Source organism: Sturnira hondurensis, unplaced genomic scaffold, assembly GCF_014824575.4.
Source record: "Sturnira hondurensis isolate 20B ecotype Veracruz unplaced genomic scaffold, ASM1482457v3 Scaffold0021209, whole genome shotgun sequence".
Taxonomy (NCBI): domain Eukaryota; kingdom Metazoa; phylum Chordata; class Mammalia; order Chiroptera; family Phyllostomidae; genus Sturnira; species Sturnira hondurensis.
The window spans coordinates 1,164,889-1,172,640 of record NW_028093840.1 but is presented as its reverse complement, the minus strand read 5'-3'; the positions used below and the strand labels follow the sequence as shown (position 1 = coordinate 1,172,640).

The following is a 7,752-nucleotide window of genomic DNA, read 5'->3' as shown; positions in this document are numbered from 1 at the left end:
TCTTTAAACATCAATATTTTCTGAGTTTCAATAAATCTGAAAATTCACTTCACTTAACAGGTAGTATAAATGCATCAACACAAAATTTTAAGTAAAAAATCAAGAGCAACAACAACAAAAAACTTAGAAATTCAAAAGTGTAACTGAACATTGGAAAATATATAATATTAAGTTTAATGTTTCAATTTGCATTTTTGTTTTTTTTGTCATTTTAGAAAACAAGCCCATCAACACCATTTGTTTCTTTCATGCTCTCGTTTCTGCAAATTTATATATGAAACTAAAGGAAATAAAAGAATATAGTTAATATTTTATAGCTGCTTTATTTCTTCTAAAGTGATGTGATTTTTCAAGGGAATAAGCATATGTCAAGTTACTGCAGTACTATGAATATTGGAAATAAGAATTGTATTGCTCATTATTCTTGCATAAGTGCATCTAGGTGTAAAGTAAAAAAAGCAGAAGCAGTATGTTTTCCTTTCCTCAACAGTGTTTGATAAACCATTCTTTAAAAAAGAGCATTTCACTCTTCATGACTTTGTCCTTTTTCTTTTCCTTCAGCTCTAAATTTATCTCAGAGCTTCACATAGCATGTTTGAGAGAATTATTTTGTCACAATCAACCTTGGAGATAATGACAAACTTAAAACAGAGAATATATTTTCTAAAATAATAAAGTTCCCGTGAATAAACTATAGGACTTTCAAAAATAATAACTATTAAAAATAGATTTTTGAAGAAGTAATGTAATGATAACCAAAATATTTATTTAAACTTTCTCCCTGGATGTGATCTAGATCTACTGTCAAAACTTTCAGGACTCAATGCTGTCAGAAGAGCTTTTGAATTTTTAATCTGGGACCTTAGTGCTATCAGGGATCTAAGAGAGTTTCTTGCTTTTTGATCTAAATTTCAGGATGGAAGTTAGTACTGCGTTGCAGTATTGTTTAGCTTTCTGTGAATTATTTAGGTAATCATTTGAAAACACAAAATTTAATTGGATTTACCTGAAGTAGGCAACTATGTGAGTCCATGAAGCTGTTCTCTATATAAATTAATATCATGGAATGGGAACTCTGTGTTTTATGTTTGCTTAAATTTACATTATATATGTATATGTTCATATATACTTATGCAAATATATATTCATACATAATTATCATAGATATATATTTATTACAATATTGTTATTCATATTTTTTATCTCTTTTGTGCTCCTTAAAAAAGACTCTTTGACATTTCATGTAGTACTAGTTTGGTGATGATGAACTCCTTTAGCTTCTCTTTGTTTGGGAAGCTCTCTATGTCCTTTGATTCTAAATGATAATTTTTTTTAGTAATCTTGGTTGTAAGTACTTGTTTCTCATTACTTCAAATACTTCTTACAATTCTTTTGCAAAGTTTCTGTTGAGAAATCAGCTAAGACTTATAGGAGTTCCTCTGTAACTGTTTTGCTCTTGCTGTTTTTAAGATGATTAAAATGTCAATGGTTTGACATTTTAATTATGCTGTGACTCAGTGGGTCTCTTTGGGTTCTTCTTATTTGGGACTCTGTGCATTTCATTCACCAAGTTAGGGAAGTTTTCTGTCTTTATTTTTTCAAATATAGTTTCAATTTTTTGCTTTCTGTCTTCTCCTTCTGGAACCCCCATTATGTGAGTGTTGGTATGTTTGAAGTCGTCCCAGAGGCTTCTTACACTCTTCTTATTTTCTCAGATTTTTTTTCCTTTTTCCCATTCTGATTGGGTGTTTTTTACTTCCTTTTATTTCAAATTGTTATTCTGATTTTCAATTTCATATATTCTACTAATGATTCCCTATAAATTATTCTCCATTTCAGTTAGTATATCCTTCACTTCACACTGGTTATGTTTTATGTTTTCCAGATCCTTTTTCATACTGTTTAAATTCTCTCTAAATTCTTCTACTCTTCTCGTAAGTTTTCTGAGCATTCTTATACCCAGTGTTTTGGACTCTGCATCTAGGAAATTGCTTGTCTTTGTTTTGTTTAGTTCTTTTTCTGGAGTTTTGTTTTGTTCTTTTAAGTGGGATATATTTGTCTCCTTATTTTGGCAGCCTCCCCGTATTTGTTTCTATGTATTAGGTAGAGCTGTTACATCTCCTGTGCTTGTTAGAGTGGCCTAATGTAGTAGGTGTTCAGTAGGTTCCAGTGGGATGGCCTCCCTGTTAATCCAAGCTGAGCTCTCTAGATGTGCTCCCCTGTGTAGGAGAACACCCTCCTATTGTAGTTTAGCCTTGATTGATGTTGACACATCAATAGGAGGGATCATTTCCAGGCTGATTGGCTGCAAGGATTGGCTACAACCACCATGGAGGATCTGCTATGCAGGGGCCCATATCACCCAGAAGAGCTTATTTCATCAGGGTTCTGGTGCCTGCTGAGTCTGCCTCTTGTGTGTGTTGCTTGTGGAGATGGTTGAAAGGTGCTTCAATGTGGTCTCAATCTGTTCACCAGGTGCTCGAGCTCTGGGACATCTCAGGAGTTGCTGGACAAGGTTAGTCACAGGCTGTGTTCTGCCCGGGGCTACCAGGCATGAGCTAAAAAGTGATCTGCAGATAGCTGGTACTTATTCTGAGGTTGGAGGTGCCCAGGAGAGGCCAAGCTGAGAACGAAGGCCTGCTGCCAGTAGTGCCAGGCCTGGGGTCACTTAATAAGAGGTGCATACAGGTCACACTGAAGCCAGATATTGCTTGTTTGAGAGATTTCAGGAAAGTCTGACGCATGAACCAAGACAGTCCATTTATATGGAAAAACCACTGGAAATAGCTTGGTTGGGCCCATAGGTTGGTGGGTCCAGATCTAAGGGAATCAGCAGGTTGGAGCAAACAGTAACAGCCATATATGGCAACAGTGACTCATATATGGCATCTCACTGCTGGCTCTGTCAGGAAAGGACTTAGCAAAGGAACAATGGCCTCTGTTGGCACTTCTATCTGGGAAAATATCTTCCCCTCCAACTCTCACCCTGATCCCAGAAAATTCAGTTTTCCCCCATATGTTCCTCGTGTCTTTTAAGCTGCTGCCCCAGCTCTGGAAGTAAGAGGGTATAAGTTTGCGTAAGTCTGTCTTTTAAGGGGGACTGCCTGGGACTGCCGAATCTCTTTGTTTTACTCAGCCACAATTCCCACTTGTTTTCACAACTAGAGTTTATGGGGACTTCACGTCCCAGTACTGGAACCCTGGAATGGGTGTCCTGGCGACTCCTCATTCCTCAGGGCAGACATTGACAGCCAAGGTATATTGCCCAATTTTTATTTGCCCACATGTTGGTATGGGACACATTTTGCATCTGTGCTTATCCTACCAGTCTCAATGTAGCTACTTTTTATGTTCTTAGTTGTAGGACTTCTCTGAATTATGTTTGTTCTGTAGTTTAATTGTAATTTTGACATAGTCATGGGAAAATGAGAATACTGCATTTATCTATGCTGCCATCTTGACCAGAAACTATACATTTTACTCTATTAAAAAGTTCTGTTACGTATATAGCTTTTAAAAATATGAATAATTATAGGTGGGAATGAAGTGATGACGTCAACTCATTTAGGAATGTAATGTATCACAAAATACATTTTTTAAAAAATACCTAACTTTACATATTTTTCCCTCTAAATACAGGATCACAAGGCCATTACTATTTAGGAGAGTATAGAGCATTTTCTCCTTTATCTGAACTGTCTCCCCAACTTTAATATGATTTCTATAAATTATATGGTTGATATCTCTGAGTTGTATGTATTATTAAATGTTTATACTTGGTTTATCCTATGACTTGACATAAAATTGATAATGAAATATTCTTTAATTTCTAAGGGTCTCTATAAGTATTTGTTTATGGTTCATCTATAGGGGGTGGTGAGGTGGAATAAAAATGGTCAGAAATTATAGTAAATGTGAAAGAGTACATTCAACTAAAATTTTTTTTAAATTGTCAAATGAAAGAAAAAGAAATGACTTAAAAATTGTAGTATTGACTATCTCTCTCTAGGGTAATTAGAATATTTTCAATAAAAATGTGATATTTTGAATGTGAACCATCATTTAAGTTCAACTATAAAAATATTATAAACATAATTTTAATGTCAGTACAATTTTTCCTTTGTTTTGGAAAAAAGTCTGTGACTAATGGAAGGATTGCTCAATTTTCCTATTTGTTTGCTATAAGCCTTGTCCAGGTTTCAATTTTTTAAATTGTTTAAGAAATTACATGTAGTACCTCTTCTAAATTTGGTGGATTTGGGGCATTGTTTGTATAAAACAGAATAAAAGTTAATATATAATCCAGCAATTTCACTACCAAGTATATATCCAAGATAAATGAAAATATATATCCACATTCTTGTAGAAAAATGTTTATAGCGGCATTGTTTATAATTGACATAAGGAGGGGACAAACAAAATGTCTATCAACAATGTAATTGGGAACAAAATGTGGTTTATCCACATAATGGAACATTATACAGCCATAAAAAGATGAATTACTGATACATGCTATAACATGGATACACCTAGATGTTATGCTACACAAAAGAAGCTGTTACAAAAGATTGCATAATCTAATTATTCCATTTATATGAAATGCCGAAAATAGGTAAATCAAGAAAGACAGGATATAGATTTTTGGTTGTTCAGGACTGGTAGAATGGGGGAATGGAGACTGCAGAATAGGTATGAGTGTTTTTGGAAGGCGATAAGAATGTTCTAAAATTAGATTGTGGGCCCTGGCTGGTGTAGCTCAGTGGATTGAGCACAAGCCTGCAAACCAGAGGATCTCAGTTCGATTCCCAGTCAGGGCAACATGCCTGGGTTGCAGGCAGTTCCCTGCAGGCTAGTTCCCAGCAGAGGATGCACAAAAGACAAGCATACAATGATGTTTCTCTTTCTCTCCTTCTCCTCTAAAGATAAATAAATAAATAAATAAAATCTTTAAAAAAATAAAATTAGATTGTGATGGTGATGATGTCACAAATCTGTGAATATACTAAAAACAGAATTAGTACTCTTTCAAAAAGTGAACTAATGGCGTATGAATTCTGTCTTAATAAAGCTATTATATAAAAATGCAATGGTATTTTAGATTTATTTAAAATGTAGGGAAACTTTTATTTCTTTCTATTACTTAAAGTATAAATGTTAACTGCTAAAGATTAAATATTAATTCTTTTCCACCCAAGCCATATTGCAGTGGTCTTCTGCTAAAAACATATTCTTTAGGAAAATCTTCAAGGAACCTAGCAAGAATTATTGTGTTTCCATTAAGTACCTAACTAAAAATAATTTTATTTTATTCAATTTAAAATATAAATTGAGATTCAAGGCTAAAATAATACACTTCAAAGTGTCATCACAGAAATGTTTACCTTTAATTAAAAAACAAGATTTTTGAGTGAAATATTTTCTACTTAAACTTTTACTTAGAAGATAGCTATTTTTATTGGTGGAATTCCCTGATATTTGCCTTTTTTTCAGGAAGAGGAGCTAGTCTTCTATGCGCTAAGAAATTGTGCTAACACCTCCGGGAGGAATAAAAATGATTTGGTTGTTTTCTTTCTGGAAAACACCCAAGTTAAATTGCTTGCTCGCATAGCATTATCAGTTAGAATTAAGTCAAGGCTTCCAAGTTCTCTGTCCTGTGCCCCAGAGTCTCCTCCTCCTTCAGATAATCCAGATGAGGTAATATTGTGGGTGATCTAGGGTCATTGCTCCACTTAAAAGATTCTGCCAAGGAGCCAAGATTATGTTAGGATGTTTATTCATGTTTTATTTTCAAAATTTGCAAAATGTTGCAAACATATCATGGTAGTGATTTGCAGCATATACATTGAGATCATGTTATTCTAGGGACATTCATGTCTTTTAATCTGAATTTTTGATATCATATTACAATAATATGCATCTAGCATTAATGATTTTTATAAGGATTAAATGTAACATTGTATAAAAAGCTTTAGCACAATAACATAAGTAGTTTTAATAGAGATAATACAACTTCATAAATTTTATCCTTTCCTTCCACGAAGATTTTATCTATAGTAGCCTAAGTCACTTTACATAAATTGGGAAATACTTAGTACCAAAAGATGTTTGTTTGGAAATTCCTAGTACATTTTGGAAATGTAGTTACTTAAATATTTGTAAAAAAGGCTGGTGGCTTACTAAATCTAAGCAGGAGAAGGACAATGGCAAGTGATGGTCACTGAAAATTAAGATTTTTATCAGAATCCCGAGGATCTCCCCTTAAAGAAACTCTGCCATGGATATTTTATATGCCTGCACAACACCTTTCTCACCCCCTTCACCTCTTATTAATGCTTCCACATTTCCCCTGCAGCCAATTTATTTTAAATTAGAAGTAAAGGTAACTGATCTCAACTATAGAAAAGGACAAACTGCTCAGATCTAACATCCCATCCACTGTCAATATTTACTATTGTAGTGATTGACATATGACCCAATGTGGTCCAATAATGTCAATGTAGAGATGACTGGAGCCTTGAGAGAAACAAATAAACACAATTCATTAGTCTCCTGAAATAACCTCCAGAAGAAATCCTCTTTCTATACTTGAGTAGTTAAAGAAGCAAGTGGTCCTCTGACTGTTTAGCACTAAAAGGGAAACCAGCATTGGAATAAACCTTATATCACACAATGCAGAGTGGAGAGAATGAATAAAATTGGAGTCCTTATGACATTATTATTTTTGTTTATTTTTTATTTCATAATCATATATTTAACTCTGCAATCCAGCTAGACTTGGAAAGGGTAAGAAAAACATGGAGCACAATGAAGTGCAGTGAGAACATGATTACACAATGTTCCAAGCAGATGAGGGTGAAGTGGTGGTCTTCTGAGCTACAGAAGGAATGACCTGATGTTTAAGAGAAAACACAAGTCAAATTTATTAGAGTTGACCACAGTCAGTAATGGTGATCTTGCTGGTCTTGCCATTCTTGGACCCATAGTGCTCCATGACTATCACATCTATGCCATCTTTCACCTGGCCAAAGTCTACATGCTTGCCATCCAGCCACTCAGTGTTGGCAGTGCAGATGAAAAGCTGGGAACTATTTGTTATGTCCAGCATTTGCAATGGACAAGATGCCAGGACCTGTGTGCTTCAGGATGAAATTCTCATCATCAAATTTCTACCCATAGATGGACTTGCTGCCTGTGCCATTTCGGTGTGTGAAGTCACCACCTTGGCACGTAAATCCCAGAATAATTCTATGAAAGCAGGAATCTTTATAACAAAATCCTTTCCACTCAGTGCTCAGAGCTTGAATGTTTTCTGCTGTCTGGAAATTTGTCTGGAAACATATCAAAGCAGATGTGGCCCAAGGGCTTATGATGTCTAAGAACACAGTGGCGTTGACCATGTCTGGGTGCAGGAAGATCCCCAGCTGCAATGTCTGCAAGGGGCTTATGACATCATTGTTCTGGTGAATTAAATTATGCATAAAAGTTCCCTGCTCATTAACTTTCCATTATTTGAGCTAATAAGTCCTTATTACATGAGTCATACTGAATTATTTTTTTTGTTTCGTTTCTTGCAACAAAAAATATACTGAAATACCAGACACCTATTGTTTCTGATACTAATATTTAAAAACATGTAGTCTAGTAAGCTTCTAAAATTTATTGATTTATACTGTTAATCATAATAATTACATTATAACAAAAATAAAAATTTATATTCTAAACTGGGAACAATGCAAATATAAAAATGGCTTA

General features: G+C 34.5%; 1 pseudogene; it reads right to left on the bottom strand.

The window, feature by feature from the left end:
• Window positions 1-6,922: 6,922 nt before the first annotated feature.
• On the bottom strand, window positions 6,923-7,397 carry LOC118977068 (peptidyl-prolyl cis-trans isomerase A-like; annotated as a pseudogene).
• Between the last annotated feature and the right edge of the window lie 355 nt (window positions 7,398-7,752).